Below are 23,638 nucleotides of genomic sequence, written 5' to 3' on the forward strand. Positions count from 1 at the left end.
CTTTCTTCTCCTTCTTCTCCTTTCTTCTCCTTTCTTCTCCTTTCTTCTCCTTTCTTCTCCTTTCTTCTCCTTTCTTTTCCTTTCTTTTCCTTTCTTTTCCTTTCTTTTCCTTTCTTTTCCTTTCTTTTCTTTTCTTTTCTTTTCTTTTCTTTTCTTTTCTTTTCTTTTCTTTTCTTTTCTTTTCTTTTCTTTTCTTTTCTTTTTCTTTTCTTTTCTTTTCTTTTCTTTTCTTTTCTTTTCTTTTCTTTTCTTTCTTTTCTTTTCTTTTCTTTTCTTTTCTTTTCTTTTCTTTTCTTTTCTTTTCTTTTCTTTTCTTTTCTTTTCTTTTCTTTTCTCTTTCTTTTCTTTCTTTTCTTTTTTTCCTTTTTTCCTTTTTTTTCCTTTTTTTTTCCTTTTTTTTCTTTTTTCTTTTTCTTTTTTTCTTTTTTTTCTTTTTTCTTTTCTTTTCTTTTCCCCTCCCACATTTAATTAATTAAATTTAATCTAACTGTTCATTATTTGTAGTAATACTATATAGATCTGCAAGCAGGATTCAAAATGCAGAAATCTTCATTCCCAGGTAGGAGCCCAAAAGGACAGATTTCAGCATTAGTCAGTCTTGTTTATGTTTCTTTAAGCCTCATGAATTTTAACTTCTGTCTTATGCTATGCACAGATTCAACAAGGAGGAGTGGACCCCTATGCTTTTTGTTGTCGTTGTGTTTGTTTGTTTACTGTTCCATACCCTGGAAATTATAGTGTTATAGAGAGGGGGAATTGTAGATTTAAATCCCCACAAGTTAAGGAGGCTAAGAACAAATTCTATTTTCTAGCTGATTACTATTACAATTAGTTTGCTGAGGAGGAAGCACATACAATCATCTCATCAGCAGCTGGGCTTTCAAATGGCATAAGCTTTGTTCTGTTTCAGATTTCTCTCTCTCTCCTCTCTCTCTCTCTCTCTCTCTTTTTTTTTTTTTTTTTTTTATGACTCCACTCCACCTCCCATTTTGTTAATCCTAAGTGATTTATCTGAATTATCTGGAGATGTCTTTGTACTAGGCTGATTCAAATGACTAGATCACCCAGTTCTTATGAATATTTTTTGAGAAAGACCTATAGAATGATAAGACGTACCTACCTATCAATCTGTTAAAGGACAAGGAACAATGGTGATGAGAATACTTATATGCTAAAGTATGTGGGACCTGAGAGTGACACAAATGTTATGGAATAAGGGGTGGAGGTTGTACTGGGTCTGGCTGGGATGTTAACTTTCCCTGCAGCAGCCCACACAGTGCTGTGCTCTGCACTTGTAGCTAGAACAGCGCTGGTATCACACCAGTGTTTTGTCTATTGCTGGGCAGTGCTGGAGCAGCATCAGGACTCCCCCAGGGCCAGCAGGCTGAAGGTGGGCAAGAGTCGGGGAAGGAACATCACCAGGGCAGCTGACCTAAACCAACCAAAGGGATATTCCATACCATATGATGTCACACTCAGCAATAAAAGGTGGGAAAAGGAAGAAGAGGGGAGGGGTGGGATCTCATTATGAAAATGTCTGTCCTCCCAAACAATGGCTATGCGTGTTGAGGCCCTGCTTCAAGGATGTGGTCATCTCTCATTGGTGGGAAGTAGAGAGTAATTTCTTTCTTCTGCACTTTCACACAGCTTTTGCTTTGTGTATTTTTTTTCCCTTTTCCCCTTTTCCCTTTTTTTCCCTTTAGTTAAATTGTTTAATTAATAATAAATTTTCCTTAATAATTGTTTTTCCCTTCAATTAAATTATCCTTATCTCAAACTGTGAGTTGTTTCTTTCCTGTTCTTCTTCCCCTCCTCTTCTGAGAAGGGGTAGTGAGAGAGTGGTTGTGGTGGAGTTCAGCTGCCTAGCAAGGTAAAACCACCCCACAGGCACTTTCTGCTTTTTTTTTTTTTGGCCATATGACAATACATGCATTCTGGGATTTAGATGTAAACCTCAAAAAGATAACAAGTACAATGTAAAAAAGGATGCAGATTATTAGCTTCTGTGAGTTTGATCTGAACATTACATAACAAAAAAAAATTGTTGGTTTAAAAGAAAAGTAAAAAATCAAATCAAACCAACAAAACAAAGAAAGGAAAACAAACAATAAACAAACAAGCAGAAAACTACAGTTTATTTTCTCCTTTCCTGCTATATAGGCTTATAAAACCTAATCTCAGCTCAGAACTTCACAGATGGAATCACTTTTATATTTGTCCAAAATCTTTTTCAGTGTTTTCACCCAAAAGATCTTGTTCTAATTCTGCCAGAAAATAGAGAATTCTTCCTTGATTTTCCTCACACTTTCAGCATTGTCTAGATGAATGCAATAGCCTCATAATGATGTTTTAAAAATCAGTGTAAGGGTCTGATCCAGCAAGCTTTGAAACTGTTGGAAATGTTCTCACTTATTCAACGATCTCTGGGTTATGACCAAAGCAAAAAGTGCCCTTCATGTTGGTGTAATCACCTTTCTGTGGGGACTGGGTGCTGAAACATTTGGAGCATGGCTTAGCTTTAGGGACATTATGAGAGAAAGAAAGTAGGAGAATGCCTAAAATGTCCTGTCCTGGATTGCATACAGAATCAGAGAATAGTTCGGGTTGGAAAGGACCCTAAAGATCATCTAATTCCAACCCCCCTGCCATAGGCAGGGACACCTTCCACTAGACCAAAGCCCCATCCAGCCTGGCCTTGAACACTTCCAGGGATGGGGCATCCAAAACTTCCTTGGGAAGCTGGTTCCAGTACCTCATCACCCTCTGATTAAAAAGATTCTTTCTAATGTGTAATCTAAATCTACCCTCTTTCGGTTTAAAACCTTTACCTAGGTTCTAGGTTACCTAGGTCATAGAGTCCCTAGTCCCTCCCCAGCTTTTCTTTAGGTACTGGAAGGCCGCTATAAGGTTCTCCCCTGAGCCTTCTCTTCTTCAGGCTGAATAACCCCTAACTCCCTCAGCCTGTCTGTCCCACTCTGTTTTAGACTCCACATACACTTTGGATGTTTTGACAGAAAAGTACAAATGACCAGAGTCACCACTAGAGTTAGCACATTTGGAGAACTGTGTTTGCAATTGTTATTAGCCAGTGATACCAGAACTGCTGTATATCACACAGAGCCCTCAGCAGCAAGCCCATGCTCCCAGGCACAATTGCTGCTTGACAGCTACGTATGAATTATTATCCTCATTTTCAGATTACGTTTTTTTCTTTCTGAAAAGAGTAAGCAAGATGTTATACATCAGGGACAAAGGCTACAAATTGCTGGTGATATGTGGATAAGTTGCTGATCCCTTGTTTGAGTACCTATCTGTGAGCAGTAGCTCACAGGATGTGGGTCTGCTGACCTAATCTCACCTGGATGCTGCATGGTGGCACTGAGGTGGTGGTGGCTCTGTGGTGGGTGCCCACTGCTCCATGGCTTGGTGACAGTTCATGGCATGGGACACCTCTGTCTCCCTCTAACTCTTTCTGTGGCTCCTTGAAACACTTGTGTCTGTGGTATTTGTTAGCAAGATCTGAAGCAAAAGAGGTCCTGGGTGTGAGGTGCTTCTAGTGTGCTCATAGGGTTTGATGTATTTCAAAAACAAATAGAGTGGAAACCAGTCTTGCTATTGTTCAGCTCTAGGGGCCAAAGACAGCAATAAGTATGAGCTTTGCATGTCTCAAAGGCCTCCTTTTGTTTTGGCATCTATTACTCCTGAAAGAGTTGCTAACTGATGTTTTAGTTGTTGTTTTTCCTTTGTTCACAAGTTCCTAAGAGATTACTTTCTGTACACTGATCTAGTAAAAAGCAAGGGCGAAAAGTACAGTTACAGCTGGTGGTAAAAAGTACAGTAAAGCAGCACAGGAGAATCTTGTTTTGTCCTGGATTTCTTTTGGGGACTGTAATTAAAGAATGTCATGGAAGACAGAGAAGATCAGCAAGAACATGTTTCTTTGTACTGTGCTTGACTAATGCTTTGGAGAGATATAGAAGAGTTGGTGAAAATATTTTTTACTGCCATATGAACAGGCAGTAGTTTTAATGCTACATTATATTCTAGAATACTTATCTTTCAAATAAATGTCAGACATGGGATTGTGTTTGAATTCCTGTTGCATTCTTTGCATATTATATTTTTAAAAGGCTATAGAAACTACTGTTAACTTTTTAATTACAGAAATCCTAAAACTAGAAATGTATTATACTTTTAATTTGGTTTCCACCAAGAATAAAAGTTAAAAGCATGTCATCTACGAATTACCAAAAGATATAGCTCATTAGCAATTTTAATTTTGAAACTGTCATTTTGAAAATGATTTGCCTAAATGCTTATGAAAATAACAGTGATGCTTCTTAGATACATTAGTGATTTTTTTTTTTTACTGGTTTGTCACATGAAGATGAGCAATCTATATGTAATCATTCCATTTTCTTATTTGTTCTCATGTCACTGAAAAATAACTCAAGATAATTAATCATTTCAAAAAGTAGTTTGTCACACACTGATTCAGAAAAATAATTAAATATTACTAACCTACTCAAATACATCTAGCTGAACTGAACTCTAAATAAGTATACAGTACCTCCTCAATATATATCTTCCTAGTACAGTTGATGCTGACTACTGTGGGAAAATAAAAGTGACAATTTTGTAATGTTGTACATGCCAATTACTCTTAACTTGCAGAAGAGCTGATCAGGGTCATCCTATAAGTTAGTTAAAAAAAAATAAAAATGAATAGCATTTTACTGCATGTGAACTAATCTGTACAGAAATCATCACTGATTTGTATTCGCTCATTGGTTACTCTGTGTAAATGATTCCTCATTTGAATTTATTGTGTTTCACTGTGCTTGGGAGAGAAAAAAATAGGTCTTGCATCAGCTACTGTGATAGCTCATCTTGAGCAAATAAATGTCCAGGTGTCCAGGTCATCCAGAATTTCTTGTTCTCTTGCCTGTTAGTAGAGCATCTAGAGAGCAGTCATGAGTAATTGTAGTGTTTTTTTTTCTTTTTTTCTTTCTTTTTTTTTTTTTCTACATCTGAGCCTGTTCAGTGGCTTGGATAGCTATAAGCTATCAGCTCTTCAGAAGGGACAGGCAACAAAAGAGGGGCGCTGGTATGGCCCTCTATATTAGAGAGTGTTTTGATGTTGTAGAGCTCGGGGCTAGGAGTGGTAAGATAGAGTCTGTATGGATAAGGATCAGGGGGATGGTCAACAAAGCAGACATCCTGGTGGGGGTCTGTTATAGACGGCCAAACAAGGATGAAGAGATGGATGAGGCGCTCTTACAAGCAGCTGGCAGAAGTCACACAATTGCCAATGCTTTTTCTCATGGGGGACTTTAACTTCCCGGACATATGCTGGAAATACAATACAGCCCTGAAGAAGCAGTCTAGGAGGTTCCTGGAGTGAGTGGAAGATAGCTTCCTGACTCAGCTGGTTAGTGAGCCTACCAGAGGGGGTGCCCTGCTAGACCTGATGTTCACGAACAGAGAAGGACTGGTGGGAGCTGTGGTGGCTGAGAGCTGTCTTGGGCAGAGTGACCATGACATGGTAAAGTTCTCCATTCTTGGTGAAGTCAGGAGGGTTGTGAGTAAAACTGCTGCCTTGGATTTTCAGAGGGCAGACTTTGAACTGTTCAGGATGCTGGTAGGGAGGGTCCCTTGAGTTTCAATCCTGAAGGGCAGAGGGGTCTAGGAAGGCCGGATGCACCTAAAGAATGAAGTCCTAAAGGTGCAGGAGCAGGCTGTACCCATGTGCAGTAAGATGAGTTGGCAGGGAAGAAGACAAGTGTGGCTGAACAGGGAACTTTTGTTGAGTCTCTGGGAGAAAAAGAATTTATGTGCAATGAAAGAAGGGACAGGCAACTCTGGGAGAGTACAAGGAAGTTGCCAGCATATGCAGAGAGAAAATCAGGAAGGCTAAAACCCAGCACAAGCTCAAACTGGCCACTGTGGTAAAGGATAAAAAAAAATTGTTTTTACAAAGATATTAACAGTAAGAGGAGGACCAAGGAGAATCTCCATTCTTTACCGGATGCATGGGGGAACACAGTCTGAGATTCTCAATGCCTTCTTTACATCTGTCTTTACTAGCCAGACCACTTATCCTCAGGGTACTCAGCATCCCATCCCAGAAGTATGGTATGGGGTGCAGAAGAAACCCCCTACATTTCAGGTGGAAACAGTTAGAGACTTGCTGCTCCACCTGGGCTGTCACAAGTCCATGGGGCCAGGTGGGATCCACCCAAGGGTGCTGAGGGAGTTGGCAGGTGTGATTGCTGGGCCGCTTTCCATCATCTATCAGTGTCTGTGGTCATCCAGAGAGGTCCCAGATGACTGGAGACTTGCTAATGTGATGCCCATCAATTGGGAAGGGTTGTAAGGAGGACCCGGGGAACTACAGGTCTGTCAGGCTGACCTCAGTGCGAGGAAAGGTGATGGAGCAGGTCATCTGGAATGTAATCATATAGCATATGCAGGACAACCTGGGGATCAGGCCTAGTCAGCATGGGTTCATGAAAGGCAAGTCCTGCCTGATCAACCGCATCTCCTCCTATGATCAGAGGAAAAGGATCTGGGGGTGATGGTTGATGTTCACCTGAACATGAGCCGGCAGTGTGCCCGGGTGGCCAAGAAGGCCAACGGCATCCTGGCTTGTGTCAGGAATAGTGTAGCCAGCAGGACCAGGGAGGTGATCCTCTCCCTGTACTCAGTTCTGGTGAGGCCACACCTTGAGTACTGTGTTCAGTTTTGGGCCCCTCACTACTAGAAAGACATTGAAGCCCTGGAACACATCCAGAGAAGGGCTACAAAGCTGGTGAAGGGTCTGGAACACAAGTCCTGTAAGGAGCAGCTGAAGGAAATTGAGTTGTTTAGTCTGGAGAAGAGGAGGCTCAGGGGAGACCTTATTGCTCTCTATAGGTACCTGAAAGGAGGTTGTGGGGATCTGGGGTTTGGCCTCTTCTCACAGATAACTAGTGATAGGACTAGAAAGAATGGCCTCAAGTTGTGCCAGGGGAGGTTTAGGTTGGAAATTGTGAGAACGTTTTCCTCAGAACAAGTAGTCAGGCATTGGAACAGGTTGCCCATGGAAGCGGTGGAGTGACCATCCCTGGGGGTGTTCAAGGAAAGGTTGGATATGGTGCTTAGGGACATGGTTTAGTGGGAGATATTGGTGGTAGGGTGATGGTTGGACCAGCTGATCTTGGAGGTCTTTTTCAACCTTAATGATTCTATGATTCTATGATTTGACTGTCTGGGTGAAGTTCAGCCTTACTGAAACTGGGCACAATTCTACTGCAGTTTGTCAAGTGTCTACCACGATGCATTCATGCTTCCCTTCCATGGTGGTAAGCCTTTTAGCAAATTCTTGGATAGACTGTTCGTTACATAGAAACATAAAGAAATCATGGCTGAACCTGAAAACCTCCATGTCTGAGCAAGGATAAGTCCACTCTGTAGTGAAAGGTCTGGCGGCACCTTCAAGCCAGCTAGCTCAGACACCAGCAAGCACATAGCTGGGTTACCACATAGTGTGGGGAAGTCTGTTCACTTGACCAAATATCGGATCAGGTCCTACAGTCTTCAATGACTTTGATACTACTGCATCTGAACATTATCTTGCCTATAACCACACAAGCGACTGACATCATTTTCTTCTCCATATAGACCAAGAATCCTGCTGTCTTCAGATAGCAGTATCCATCGTGATGGCACTGCTGGGTTAATAAATTAATTAATTAATTAAATTAAATAAAAAGACTTTCTTTACTAGTGCTGTTAATTCAAACTGGACACAGAAAGCAGACACTTTGGTTTGGTTTTGGTTTGCTTTTGTTGTTTCTGATTGTTTGTTTTGTTTTGTTTTTCCCTTGCAGCTGGAATGACACTCTTCCTATCTTCCTTGAAGCCTCAAGCATGAAGCATTATGGCCTCACAAAGTAGCCCCAGAATGACTATTCTCAAGCAGCAGAAAGATGAAAGAAGATAAAACATATGTTGCCAACTTGAGTTGGCATTTCTGTTATACTTATCAAGTAGGGATTCATTAGACACAGTTTACTCATGGGAATAAAAGTGATCTTTTAGCTCAATAATAAAAAAAAAAAAAAGAAAGAAAGAAAAAAATAATAAACTAGTCACATCGCTGTTGTCAACATCTGATCTTCACGAAGTGGCAGTACTATCTCTTCTGTCTATGACAGACCACTATGTCTTCTTTCCTTTGTTCCCCATTAGGGTCATTTTCCACTAGACAAACCTTAAAATTAAAAGTTCTTTGGAATATGTCCTGTCTAATCATCCTTTTTGTATGGTACAACAGCTACCTCTTTCTGAGGTGTTCTTTCATTGTAACAATGAAACACTAATATAATAATTGTATGAGGTCAAATAGGATCTAGTCAGTTTCTGATTCATATATCAAAAACATTACCAGAAATTCCCAAATCAGTCATTCATCATGAATTGTGGTAGAGGACTGAATCCTACAGATCTCATATACTCATAGAATCACTTAGGTTGGAAATGACTTTCAAGATCATCAAGTCCAACTATCAACCTGAGCTTCCATGACCCATCACCAAACTATGTCACTTAGTGACACACATCTCTTCAATACCTCCAGAGATGGGGACTCCACTACTTCTCTGGGTAGCCCATTCTAATGTTTGACCACCCTCTCCATGAATAAATTGTTAATATTGAGTCTAAACCTCACCTGACACAAGCAGAGACTATTGCCTTGTGTCCTGTCACTTGTCATATGAGAAAAGAAACTGATATTCGCCTTGCTGCAAACTCCTTTTGGGCAGCTGTAGACAGCAACGAGGTCTCCACTCAGTCTTCTCTGCTCCAGATTAAACATCCCAAATTCCAGTTGCTTGTCATAACTTGTTTCCTAGTTTTTTTTTTTTCTTGTTTTGTTGGCCTCCTGGGCACACTGCTGGCTATCGGCCAGCACAGACAGGTCCTTTTCTGCTGGGCAAACTCCCAGCCACTCTTCCCCAAGAAGTGGCTTCTCCATCTCTTATTACAAAACATTTGAAGAGAGAACACCTTGCATTAAGCCAATGATACACATAGACAATGAAAGTCAGACAGGTTCTGCGGCTGTTTCCAGTTCTACAAAATATTGTTCCTATTCTGTTGGCAGAATATTCTGCTGATGGCTTTGGGGGTTCTTATATGTAATTCACTATTATAATAATTCTGATTACGCTAATCCTAATTTGTTAAATATTTTGAAATAAAGAGATGGCTGAAAAGTAAAACTACTGCTTTAAAGTTGTTAAAGAATACTTTGTTCAGCACTAATATATTCTCTTCACATATTGTAAATAAAATATGATTTATATTTACAGACTCTTCTGCAAACTTTTGGATTAGTGTATTTTCTTTGTCTACGTGTCTTTTATATATTCGCTACATCTCATAATGTGTCTTCCCTCAACAGATGGTGTTGTTGAAAGCACATCCAAGTTTTTTTAACACCTGTGAGAATGGGGAAAAAACATACTGTCCCCAAGATATCCATAAACCCCACACAAGTATTAGGAACCAGTTAGTGAAATTAAATTAATACAGATTCTTTTTTTTTTTTTTAATTAAAAATTTATTTTCTGAGATTTTGAATCCAGATTAGCATTTTTAAAAAGGCCATGGCAATCTATGTGAAATGATCCTAACAGACACTGATGATGGATTAGGTTAATGAAGAAAATGACAGTGAGCAAACACGCTTTATTTCTTACTCATAACTAGATAGGGATGTAGACATGGTGAGCTATTTTGGCTCAACTGACAAGTAGTATGTCATTAAGCTGTGGTAACTTAGTTACTTGCAATTATTTGCCTATAATGTTAGTGCAGAAGCAGCTTGCCTTAGAGCAAAACAAGTCCTGAACAACCTAGAGACTTCAGTTCTCCAGGCTGCCCTTAACGAAGACCCATGGAAATCATTAGCATTGGATTGTCTTCATAAGCAAGTTCCATAGAACTGTAGGCAGAAAAAAAATCTTTTATTATTCATCTAGTTCTATGTGTAATTCTGGTAACTTTTCAGCACCTCTAGGCTGCAAAGCATCAATAAAGCCAGCCCATAGGCTAGTAAGATTGGGTGTTATTGTTCTGCATTATCAGGATGGCCATACTAACAGTTCTGTCAGTCATTTTTGTTTCCTCACTGTTTTAAAACTTTCCAAAACATATACACAATAACTGAAAGGTCAGTAATTGTAAAAGGATCATATTTTTAATAAGGACACTCAACTAAGTGAGCCGACCTTGCATTTTGAGTTTACTTTTAAAAAAAATGTGAGGATGTAACATCTGCAATCTATTTACCTATCAAAAATTAAAATGGTGATCAAGCATTGTTATTTTTATGTACTTAGGGGACTGCTACAGGGAATCCAGAATGTGCATTTCTAACACCCTGGAGATTATAGGCAACTGATTTTACTCTTACTGAGGCAATGAGTGAGTTTGAAGTATATATATATATGTATATATATATATATATAATCTTTTCAAGTATTGCTTTTAAAAATGCCAAATGGCATTGTGTTAAATCCTAAAATACCCTCAGTACTTTTCTTTTAAGGTTACCATAGAAAACCATTGAATTGTAAAGTGCCAGCTTTGCTTTACTAGTTGCTGTGATCAAAGTATTAATATATTAATATTATACATATTAATATATTAATATTTATATATTAATAAAAATAGGTTTTAATTAACACTGTCTCATTACTTGAAACTAACCTTTTGGTTTAGACAATTTGTCACTGAACTTTATAGAAATCATTGTTTTTTATTGTTATAAGCTAAATAGAAATTAAGAGTAGTTTTATTTTTTCAGTGAGGAATACTGTGAATATTTTGTCTGTTTTGAGCAGAAGCACCATGTTTACTACTTAGATACACAGCCACCAGACTGATAAGAGTGGTATGAAAAGCTGGATAAAAGAACCATATCTTTATGTTACTGCCCAAAAAGCAATTTCTAGGATTACGTAATATTGCTATAAACACTAGACACTAAAATCCAAGGAGAAAAGTGAATCTTTCTGTTAAATGCATTCCCTCTGCATTTTCCAAGAACAAGTGCTTGTAAGTAGCAATATGACCTATTATTCAAAAATCCAGACATTGCCTCAGTATCTCTAAAGTTTCCATTTTGATACATTAAAAGAAATTCCAGTGTTCTCTAGTGTTCTAGTATCAGTCTACACCATTCTGCAGTGTTCTGTTCTGTAGTGTTCTACAAGTTAATCTAATGTAGTTATATATATGGTACAATGCAATGCATTTAGTGTTTAATGTCACTTATAAGAAAGAGGGGCCTGAAACTTTCTAAAATACAGATTCTAACAAGGAATCAAAGGGCAGTCCCATAGTATAAATTGACTCTGTCTGGCAGAGGTTTTTATTTTTTATTTTTCCCACAATACCAGCAAAAAATATGAACTGACACTTTCAGAAAATATGAACTGGCACTTTCAGAAATAGTTTCTCTATTAAAAACTTACCACAGAAAAATCCTTTGTTTTAACCCCCCTCCCCCCCCAAACTTCAAACCAGAAAACTGAAAAAAATATATATATATGTAATCTTAATAGTTTTTTATTATTATTATTTTATTTTAATGTAACAACACTCCCCATGATCTAAATTACTGGACTGAAATGTAAGTGAAAAAAAAAAAAAAGTCATAACAAATATTTCTACAGATCAAGACCCAGATACATGCAAATGTATTTAAGCAAAAGCTTGCTTCAAATATATGAGTTATCAAAATGTATGTTACATAATTGTTTTTACATTTGTTTCTATGAATAACAGGTTTTGGTCGATCTTGAGTCCAATTTTATTTAATCTGCTCCTAATCAGATATCCCACCTTCTCATGGAGGCTCATCCATGTTAGTGGATGACTTGCTGAAGAAGAAGGATTCAAGCAATTCCACAACAAAGAGATATTTATGAAAGATAGCATATTTAGTAGAAAATATTTTAGAGATATTTTGGAACATTTTAGAAAACATCTATCAAAATCCAAAATTATGGTTACAATGGGACAGATTTTGTCCAAGAAAGTTTTATTCATTGCTACATGTAAGGTTCTCTCTGAGATTTGTTGAATCTATTCATGCCTTAGCTGGAGAACTTCTATTTTGGGATAAAAAGTGTGAAGGACTTTAGAGGTCCTTCATATTAGCAAAATCTATAAACCCCTTGGGATTTTTACAAAGATATCTCAATTTATAATGTGCATTCCCTGTATTCTATTACATTCTCTTCTATCCAGTTTGTTAGAAAACTTTGGCTTGCAAGAGTGGTAAAAAGTGTAATCTGGGGAGCTAGCTCAGAGATCATTTTCATACAGCACTGACTATAGAATCCCTCTGCACACAATTTCACACTGATTTCTGCAGTTAGTCACGTGAAATTGTGATGGACTGCACCTTAAGAGCATTTCTCTCATCAACTGCAAATAATTAGATTTAGTTCCCAGGTATAATCTCACACTTTCACACCATTTATTTATAGAACATGAATATGACTAATGTAGAATGGAAATGAACTCTGCATTTTCAAAGATTACTCCATGTGTGCGTTGGCCATAGTTGGATTTACCACTGGTATTAATTGTAAAAACATCGACAGGGGTTGGTCTATTCTCCCACATGCCTGGTGACAGGACAAGGTGGAATGGTCTAAAGTTGTGCCAGGGGAGGTTTAGGTTGGATATTAGGAAGAACTTCTTTACTGAAAGGGTTGTTAGGCATTGGAATGGGCTGCCCAGGGAAGTGGTTCAGGCACCATCCCTGGATGACTTTAAAAGACGTTTAGATGTAGAGCTTAGTGATATGGTTTAGTGAAGGACTTGTTAGCGTTAGGTCAGAGGTTGGACTCGGTGATCTGGGAGGTCTCTTCCAACCTAGATGATTCTGTGATTCTGTGAAAACAGGAACAAACTGGAAAAGAACATTGCTCCAACCATCATGACAATTCTGCAGACTTTTTAATATTATTTTTGTAGTTTATAACAAAATTTTCTGGTGATGCTAGAGGAGATGTTAACAAAGATTGACTTCAGACATAGGTGGGTTGGGTTTCTTGTGCAGGCAGTGGGGAGAGAGACTCCACAACAGGCCATTCAAACCCCTGGACCTGCAGCTCTGGGAGCCCAGGCAGACTAGCTTCTGGACCTAACCTAGAAGAATTCCGACCTCCCCAGCCCAGCAACTGCAAAAACAAAATAACCAAATTATTCCTACATCTGGGGTAAGATGTGTTTCCACCAATAAATAAATAAATAAATAGATAGATAGATAAAAAATCTCTTCCTCGATTTGGAAGTCCTGACAGAAGTCAAGCATAACTTAACAAAAGTAATTAATAGGCTGAAGGCAGACTTTGAAGTCCTAAAATGCAACTTGTACCCACACTCTAGTTTGTCACATTTAAAATATGGACTGTGGAGACGATGCCACCTGGCAAGAAACCATATGCTGTGTTTTTCTCTCTATCACCTATTCTAGCTGCAAAGAGAGGTCCTATTCTTAAAATCAATTCAGGTATGGAAGAGCTTAAGGATCTAAGAAATATATCTTATTTAATCTTTGTAGAGTAGAGTAAGACGATTTACAGAATGTACAAAGGTGCAATGGGTATTTATGTGATAAGATTTCATGCTCCCAAATGTAATATGAAAACTATTCCTTCTGCATGAAGACAGTTTCTCAAAAGAAATGGATTTGATTATGCTTCAATAAATAGATCATAAATCTAGAAATGAAAATCCAAGGTGACAGGATTAGTGGAGAGATAATACCAGAATCCTGTTATCATACATTAATATAACATAATAGAGTGCAATCTAAATTTTCCAATATGAATTTAAAGAGTCTAATTTGTCTTGCAGATAACGTTATTGAAAACTTTTAATACCACATAAAAATCTCTTTAACATGGTAACAGTTATATTTACATTTGTGTTCCTTATAGTATTTCTATTTTTTATACCAAAATCCTCTGAGACATTTTCAATCTATCCTACATGAAAAGTTAGTTAGCTGTAACTTTTGTGCATAACCAGCTTTAAATATGCATTACTGTTTGGCAGAAAAACATGTTAATATTAATGGGAACAGTATGTCAAAAGTTTTAGATGGTACTTTTTAGCATCATAGAAAATTTTAATAGTTTTTTTAGCAAGAGATCATTAGAAAAAAAAAATCTGAATAAGAAATATTCTTCTTGTTCGTAAAAACATTTTATCCATTTTCCAGTTGCGAATCATCGCTATAAACCGTAAGTCATTGGAAATATTGTAATAAAGTGCAGATATGTACATACATAAATACCCCCGTTCAAGATAGACTTAACTCTGTCTTTGGGTATCAGGGGAGTATGATATAGGCTGGTACTGACATGGTACTACTACTTTGCCATGTATAAGGACCAGCCTATAGTCCTCAAAAATGTTTTCACTGTTACAAAGCCAGGACCTGATGAGAAAGGAATTTCTTACTGTGGGCCTTGAACCATGAAGCATTCTTGTTCAGGGATGTTAGGATGATTACACAATCCTTTCATGTGTAATCCATTCCTACAGTTATCCTTCTCTCTCTTTTTAGCTGAGGGCTACGTGGGTGGAGGTGCAGAGCCAGCGTTGCACAGGGGAGGCAGGAAGAGAAGTCCACCACCTTCTGCTCTCACATTAAATTCCCCAGATGCTGAATGCTGGGGAGGGAAGAGAAAAGCAGGATAGTGCTAGCGAAAAGCACTGTTGAGTTTAAAGTTATGAGAACTGACATTTTTGATAAAAAGACTTCCTACAGCCCCTTTTCAATTGGTGTGGAGAGCTGCTCTCCAAGGCTCTCCAGAGGATACCCAACCTGCTGAATGTGAGCATGCAACCTGGACAATCGACCAAAGATTCTGTAGAATAAATTATTTACTATCCTCTCAAACTCTTGTGAACTTTTCTTTGCTCCCCTAAGTATTGTTCTTCCAATATCTGATTGTGAAGAAATGTGCTAAATATTCCCCAATAGCCAGCACAGACACATGGTTCATGATTTGTTGTTTCCAGGCTAAAACTTTCTTAGGTACCATTAGAAACAGACAATAGTAGTTGAAAATGCTCCACTCAAATAACCACATGCTCTGCCTCTGAATATTTAAAGAGGAATTTTAAAAGTTAATACCTTTCAAATTCATCTCTTTAAAATAAGTGTGTGTCTCCTCATATCTCTCATTGAAGCAAAGTGGGTATGTCATGTTTAATTACATGGGCTTCTCATAGGATGGTGGAAAAGCTAAAAAATACTTATTATTACCATATATTTCAGACAAAATATTTGTGGGTGGGATTTTAACATCTTCCAAATGGTGGATGTAGCTAATGGATTTAAGGGACTGGGACCCAAACCTGCAGAAATTCATTGTATTTTCCCTTTTTCCCCATTTCTTTCTGGTATTCCCTCTAGAGATGAGAGCTTTCCAGAAGGCTTTAACCTAACCACAGATGCACTTGGTGACTGCAGTATGGATATATCTGTCTACTTAAGGAGATGGTAGAATTTCATCTAAAGAAAATACTCTTGCCAATAATATATTGAAGACATCTTCAGCTGTAACTTATAGTCCATGATAAAGGCTACAGGTATAAACACAACTTTATGTTTTTGTATATTAGTCTGTGTATTTCATCATCTCTAAACAAAATATATTTCAGGAATACAAGTCCCATTTTTCTTTAAAAATTTTTGACAGATATGAAAACATTTTTTATAATCTATAGATTAAATCTACTCATAATCTTTTGAAAGATCAGGTGCATGCATTAACATACCAGCAAATACATGAATACGTATTCAAATGTTCATCATCCCCATTTGTTTGAATGCTACCACAGGACTGGCCAAAACTGCAGAGGAGGTAAGAAAAAGTGTTCTGTTTCAAAGAATTTTAGATGACTGAAAACTTAGGGATAATCAACTGCACAATGTAGGAGAAGAAAACACAGTGCAGATGAATAAATCAGCTCAGATCATGGCTCACCATTTTCTTTCTTTGCACTTTTGAAATTTCTTCATAGTCACCTCTAGTCATTCCACCTATTTAATATTTCTACAGTAGAAAGATTGAAGATTGTAACAAAACCAGAGGATAAGTTTATAGGGAGTAAAAGGTGACCAGGCCGAGCATCCCAGTCTAGAATGGATGTGGGTTTGTAGCCTTATTGGCAATGCTCTGTCCTGCTATTTGTCAATGTGATTGATTAGTATAAAAACAGAATACTGCAACATTCTGCTGCCATGGTGCCATAGGGAATTCAACCCCTACACCTACCTGTGTGGGATTCTTAGGGTGAGTCATTGTCACAACGTCATTTTTACACCCTGTTTCTTTGACTCTTTCAAATAATGTATGCAAAATGAACCTTTGGGCCATTTCAAAATGGCATTTTTTGCACTGCTCAGGATGGCAGGCTGATAGTCTCAAATGATGGCTTTTATGAGATTCATCTTTATGACAGAGTCTTGGAGCAGCTAGAATAAACTAGATGGACACTGGAAATCAAGAGAATAGACGAAGACCAGGTGTCAATTTTGGCTGGGACAGAATTAATTTTCTTTGTAGAGGTTCACACAATGAGAAAACAATGATGAAAATAGTGTTGATAACACACCGATGTTTTTAGTTGTTGCAGAGCAGTGCTTTCACAGAGCCAAGGACTTTTCAGCTCCTCACACTGCCCTGCCAACGAGGAGGCTGGGGGTGCACTAGGAGCTGGGAGGTGGTACAGTCAGGGCAGCTGACCCAAACTGGACAAAGGGATGTCCCATGTCATGTAACATCATGCTCATCAATAAAAGCTGGGGTAAAGAAGGACGAAGTGGTGAACACTTGGAGTGATGGTGTTTGACTCACCAAGAAACTGTTACCTGTGATCCCAAGAAACTGTTACTCATGATAAGCCCTGCTTTCCTGGAAGTGGCTGACACCTGCCTGCTGATGGGAAGTGGTGAATGAATTCCTGGTTTTGCTTTACTTGCTCACATGGCTTTTGCTTTACCTAGTGATCTGTCTTTATCTCAAGCCATGAGCTCTCACTCTTTCACCTTTCCAGTTCTCTTCCCATTCCACCTGGGAAGAGTAAGGGAGCAGTTGGGTGGTGCTGAGCTCCCTTCCAGGGCTAAACCGAAACAGTCCTTTTTGGCACTCAGTGTGGGTCACGAAGGAAGGATTAGAGATGATTACAGATGTGATTGTAGTGTGGAGTGTGGTAGATCAAATGTATAGACCTTGTATCTGTTTAGCTGCTAATTGGAATGCTCCTGTGCTTTTCACAGAGCTTTCTTGCCTTATTTTATGTTAGAGTCCAGTGTTAGTGGCTGTTTTTGCTTCTGCCATTTGTTCTACTCCTTATCATTTCGCTTTGCTGTGTCTGGGAACATTTTGATAACAGCTATGGCCATCTGCCTGGACGGCCAGGGTATCACTGCTGTTCCTCTGCCGCTATAGTGGCCAGGCTGGAGCTCCAGTCTGAAGTCAAGTCAGAGTGACTGTGACCTGTGGATGAGTCCATATGGGAGCATGTGCACCCCAAAGTGTCTGTGGCCACGGACAAGTCCACTCCATAGCAAGGGCACCTCAAAGCATGTGTGGCCATGGAGAAGTCTGTGCCACAGCAGATACACCTTTCAGCATCCACGTCCATCCATAAGGCCATGCCACTATACCTCAAAGCACCTGTGGTTGTGGATAATATCACAACACAACAGGTGTCTGAAAGCACCTCTGCAGGGACTGTGGCCAATGGAAAAAGCCATTCCAGTTCTTGCACTTTCACCTTTCCAGTTCTCTTCCCATCTCATCTGGGGAGAGTGAGAAAGCAGCTGTGTGGTGCTGAGCTGCCTGACGGGGCTAAACCACCACACCAAGTCAAAATCAAAAGTGCCGGTATTTAGTCTGTTATCTGTTGACATGTCGTGTGTTCTAACTTAGCTTACAGGAACTACCACTGTGGACTCCGGGTTTAAAATGTGAAGTGAAAGAACTCACTAATTAAATTGCAGATAATTGCATAAGTACAAGTATGCTTTCTTCATTTTCTCTTCTTTCTTTTTTTTTCTTCATTTAGTTGTTGCAAAAAGAACCAAGAAAAAAAAAAAAAAAAGCATATTACACTCCAAGTTTTGCAAATCTAGGATAATCTAAGAAAACTCTTGTCTTCAGGAACAGACCACTAATGACAGTGCAGTGCATTAAAATTCATCTCTGTTCATTATCATTAAAATTTGTTTTTATAACCATGCTTTATCTAACCCTATGTGCCCAACAGGATGCTAATTAATTTTGACTAAAATTCTCAGTTGATTAGTAGGAAGTCATATTACATCTGTTTTGTCATCCAGGTTCCTGTCCTTCTCAGAAAATATTTAATGATGATCATTTGCAGTCTGCTCCTTAAAGCAATATTCAGGTAATTTTTGAAAATTGTTTGAAATGTAAATTTTAAATTCTTTGCAATTTCATTTTTGTAACATTCCTTAATTTTTCCATAATTACTAATATTTTAAAAAAACAAAAGATAATCCTTGCAAGAATGATCATCTGGAATTCTAGCCTTTCTATAATATAGGTATTATATTATTCCTACATTCCTCTTTTCCCTTTCTACAGAGAAGCCTACATTGAACATATCATTCAAAGATACAGCTATGTCTTCAGATTGAGCTGAGAATGATGAGTGAGAAAACAATATGTATCCTGACATCCATTTTCTCACATGCTTTAAAGCTTCGGATCAAGTCACTTCATCTGCATTTCCCTTTAGTACTATTTAGGCTGTGTGAGATCTGCAGTCAGTGGCCTGTAATCAGTCTTCCTACCAGACTCTCAGAGATGTCAAATAATTAAAAATCTTACCTGCAGCTGCAGCAATATGGTCGTTCTCCTGTCCAAGCACTGATTTCTGGTGGTGAAGCTCCAACATAAGTATAAACAGTAATGCAGAACCAGAACTCTGCAATAATAGCTGCTAACTTTTCTCATAGCAAATTTAGATGGTGTGAAAGGCACATCTACCTAGACTAGTGCTAAAGTCATTATTAACATTGGGACAACTGTCACAGGGGGCAGGTTAAAGAAAAATGCTAAAGTCATCAAATTCCCACTCCTGGGGGACTTTGGACCCTTCCCTATAACCAGTTCACACATATCAGAATATATTCTCTTTTTCATGAACAATTCCTCTCTTTCTCTCATGATTCCTAGGAATTAAACTCCTTTCTTAAGTCTGTGGCACCTCCACATCATACTCTGCATTCTCCAGAGTATGTCCTACATATGCCTGTCAGTGTTTTTTTCCTCTGAACTCTGATTCTGGGTTGTTTATGAATTGCAAGCTTATTTAATAAATCAGTCCATGATGTCAGGCAAAGACTCCTAGAAACAAAAAAGAAAAAATAATTTTAAAAGATTGGTTTTTAGGTTGTTATATGTAATTATAAATAATTCCATGTCTGGAAGATGAATCATCTCTAGAAAACTGTTTGGAGTACACTAATTAAATATTTGAACCTAAGGCTTTGAGTTTCATTACTCCTAAGAAATATGTTATTTCTCTTAAGTTTGAGAAGCTGTTTTCAAATGGTGCAAAGAACTTGTAAGCAACCTGAGGTTTATTTATGTCACTTGGCCTTCTTTCCTATTTTTTAACAGAAATATAAGGCTTTTCAAAGTTCCCAATGTACTGACAAATATTACAAAAGGAGAAACTCACTTAGCAGATGTACAGACAGATAAGAAAATCAGAACGCTTTAACACTTCCTGAGGAATACAACTGTTTTAGTGGTGCTAAGGCTTTCAGGGTAGCAGTTATGTGCACATGGGGTCAGGCACAGCCTGTTCAGAAGGCACAGGAGGCAAAGGGTGTGATGCTCATAGGCATCTTCTTTGCTTTCTTTACAACACTATCACTCATCTATTCTGTATGAAGCCTGCAGGTCAAGTGAGTGAATTTCTCACTCTTTCAGCCAAGGGAAAAGAAGGTTGACAAAAACTGGGCAAAATCAAGAGTGACCATCCACCATACAGCATGGACCAAGCACCCTTACCCGCTTTGCTGTATAAGAGGCAATCGGGCAGTTTCTGGAAAAAAAAATAAATAAAAATTGGTATTTTAGTTCTATGAACATATTTTGCCCATCAAAAGTGTTTTCCAGTTGGTTCCACTCATCACACCCCCCAAAACAAGAGATATTTCAGACCACCACACATTTTTTATTGCATTTCAGCAGTTGAGCTGCTCACATTGTTGATTAAGCACACTGTGTTTGGAAAGTAAGTGTGAAGGCTGGGGAAGTGCTGGAAGTAGGCTTTTAGTGCTGCATTTAAAGCTTTTCTTTTCTTTCTTTTCCTTTCCTTCAGAAAAACAATTTTATCATTTCAAAGAGACATTCCTTGAAGCAAATATTTTTGCCTAATGGTAGTATGTGGTGTAGGGAGGACACTTTTCAACTGCAGTATTTACAAAGCTTTTATTGTGTAACCTTAATTACAGGTTAAATGCATTTTCAGTTCCTAAGATGGGTAATAAATATAATGCTATCAAAGTGCTCTTTGCAGTAGTTGTTTTCCATTAGTGAAAAACGTTACATTTCCATTAATTATGAATAGCAATAATAATACATAAATCCAATAATATGTCATTAAAAAAAATCTTTTAGGTAAGTGTAGTGCCTGCTTTCTATTGCTTTAATATAGAATATCTCTAATAATGGCTGTTAAAAAATAATCCACTTTTGTATATCAAAATGTAACATTTGTGTGTTTTACACTGCTTGATGAAAGCAGCAGGTAATGACCCTTGTACTTACTAACATGTATCATGGTGCTGGTTATTTTCAGCTCTCAGGAGGGATCTGTAGGAATTCAGGTATCTTGGCATAAATCAGAGCAAAAATGTGATTACTTTGCTTTATGCTGAGAGAGAAACCATCTCCTGGCAGCATGTATGATGCTCTCGGCAATGCCTCTAGGATGCTCAGACTAGTCCCACTAATGTAAACAGCAGTGTCTGTCTTTTCCTGGTTTGCACCAGCTCATCCCTGTTTCATGCAGATGCTTTAAGCAAGCTCTGGGCTCCAGCCACCTTGCTGTTGGGTAGCAGCAGGAGAAACATCACATCTCCATGGAGTTTGTGCCCCACAGGCTGTGGGGCAGGCTGTGCCCCACAGTCCCCAGTGCTCCATGACCCCTGCCACTGCTGTGCTAGGATTATAATGAACAGCCTCAAGTTGTGCCAGGGGAGGTTCAGGTTGGAAATTAGGAGACATTTCTTCTCAGAAAGAGCAGTCAGGCACTGGAACGGGTTGCCCAGGGAAGTGGTGGAGTCACCATCCCTGGAGGTGTTCAAGGAAAGGTTGGACGTGGTGCTTAGGGACATGGTTTAGAAGGTGACATTGGTGGAAGGGTGATGGTTGGACTAGATGATCTTGAAGGTCTTTTCCAACCTTAACGACTCTGTGATTCTTCCTGTGGTTCCTTTCCCCATATTCTGCCGTGGAAAGGGCTCACAACTCAGTCCAGAAACCATCCTGGATCTTGTAGGGCTAGTGTAAAAGAGACCTGACCCCTTATGGCTCCCATGTGGAGAACATGTGGCGCAGTCACATGGGAAAGATAGTAGGAAGTAAGGGCTGTCCTGTCCTCAGACATGCTTGTGAAGTGAAAACCTGCTGTGCATTCACAGGAACTGTGCACACAATACCACAGCATCTTCAGGTTCTTCTGCTGTAGCCCTTGCAAAGTAAGGCCACAATTTACAGCTATTCATCTCCATGTCCATACTTATTCTTCTGCAGCCTCTGTAAGGGAACAGCACTGTGACAGAAGCTCCTGGTAGCCTAGTCTGTAAACTGCAGCTGATCTTTCCTGGTGGTGAGTCAGAAGTCTGGGTTTGGGTCTTGGTGGCCTGACAACTGCAAGAGGAAGGGAGGATGTGAGCAAGAGGAGGCGGGAAAAACAAGCCTGCTTGCTGTGTGTCAGTGAGGGCACTCTCCTGCTGTCTGTCAGTGAGGGCACTCTCCTGCTGTCTGTGTCCTCGCCCTGTCATGCTAAGCCTGACTTTCTCAGAGATGTATTCGTTTAAGTTGGTCAGTTCATGGAGGAATTTCTAACAAACGAACAAAGAGAACACATTCACGAAGAAATTTACATAATAATATAAAAATCATATATGAAGCTGCACATGAAATTTGATTTCCCTGTATTCTCATTTTGTTTTTGTTAAGTGCTCTAGTTTTGTTGTCATGAAAATATACAGTGTGCTTCAGGAGGAGTTGTCCAAAATGTTCACCATGGACTCACTATCTTTTCACAGAAATCAAAAAGGTTAGAGACATTCAATGCTTCTGATTAGCCACATGTTCAAATAATTTTCTCCTCTGAAAAATTAGTTCGAGTATTTAGGAAGTTCTGTTTGAGAGTTCAATGGTCTTGCAGCTCATCAGTGTAAGTACGTGTATTGGTCTTACCTGGCAAGGGTTTAGCAGCAGGGGGGCTGCAGGGGTGGCCTCTGTGAGCAGAGCCCAGCAGCTGCCCCATGTCAGAGCAGAGCCAGCTCCAGCCGGCTCCAAAAGGGACCCAGCACTGGGCAGAGAAAGAGTTCTCTTTCTTGTATACAATATTAATACTTTGCTTGTTTTCTGGAAGACCACAGACATTATGGCAGAAAGTTAGAACAAAAGTAATCTGAAATTCATCACTCATCTTCAAGACGAGCTTTGAGGACTCAGATAAGATAAACTCATATTTTTATAGCTCCCTTGGTTTTGGAAATGTTGTTGCTGTTGCAGATTGCAGTCATCAGAAATTATTGTTAATATGACCATCCTACCTGAAAAAAAAAAAAAAAAAAAGGCTTCTGACTGATAAAACAAGGAAAGATGTAGCCTAAAAGTACAGCAGATAGAATGGTATGATTTAGGATCAGAGAGTGCTGATGATGACCTATCTGCCTCCTTGCTTTCTGAGTTTGGCAGATCATTTAGGTTTCTTTTTACCTTACTTGAATACAAGTGATTGTACTTACGCTTGATTGCACAAAATCAAGCACTCAAGTTTGCACGGTGCTGTCATGTTTCAATAACTGAACTCTAACTCAAAGTTAGCTAAATAAATTTTGAATCTGAAAGTCTGGAATAATTTCAGAAGTAGCACTCCTTCACTGGTGACAAATTCAGGCTTTGTCTTTTTGCCTCTTATGGCTGTTAGGAAATACTGAGGGTGGACAACTTTTTGTGAATACCTCAGATTTATGAATATAATTTAAAGATTTTAGAACTCATTGAACTTGTTAGAAAACTGTCAGCATTTCTTTTGTCAGCACCAACTTCAGCTTTACCGTCTCAGTAACTTCTAATTTTCTAACAATGAACTGTCACAAGCAAGTATGTTTTCACTTGGAGTGATCACTCTAGATTATTCAAAAAATGATTAATAATCAAAGTTAACTTTTAAGTCTTGAAACAACCCAATTGTTTATCGTGGAAATTATATTTTGCCAGCTGTAGCTAAATGGAAAATACAATAATCATATTATTTGAAAATAGGCAAATTA

This window comes from Anser brachyrhynchus, assembly GCF_964034855.1.
Source record: "Anser brachyrhynchus genome assembly, chromosome: Z".
NCBI classification, from domain to species: Eukaryota; Metazoa; Chordata; class Aves; order Anseriformes; family Anatidae; genus Anser; species Anser brachyrhynchus.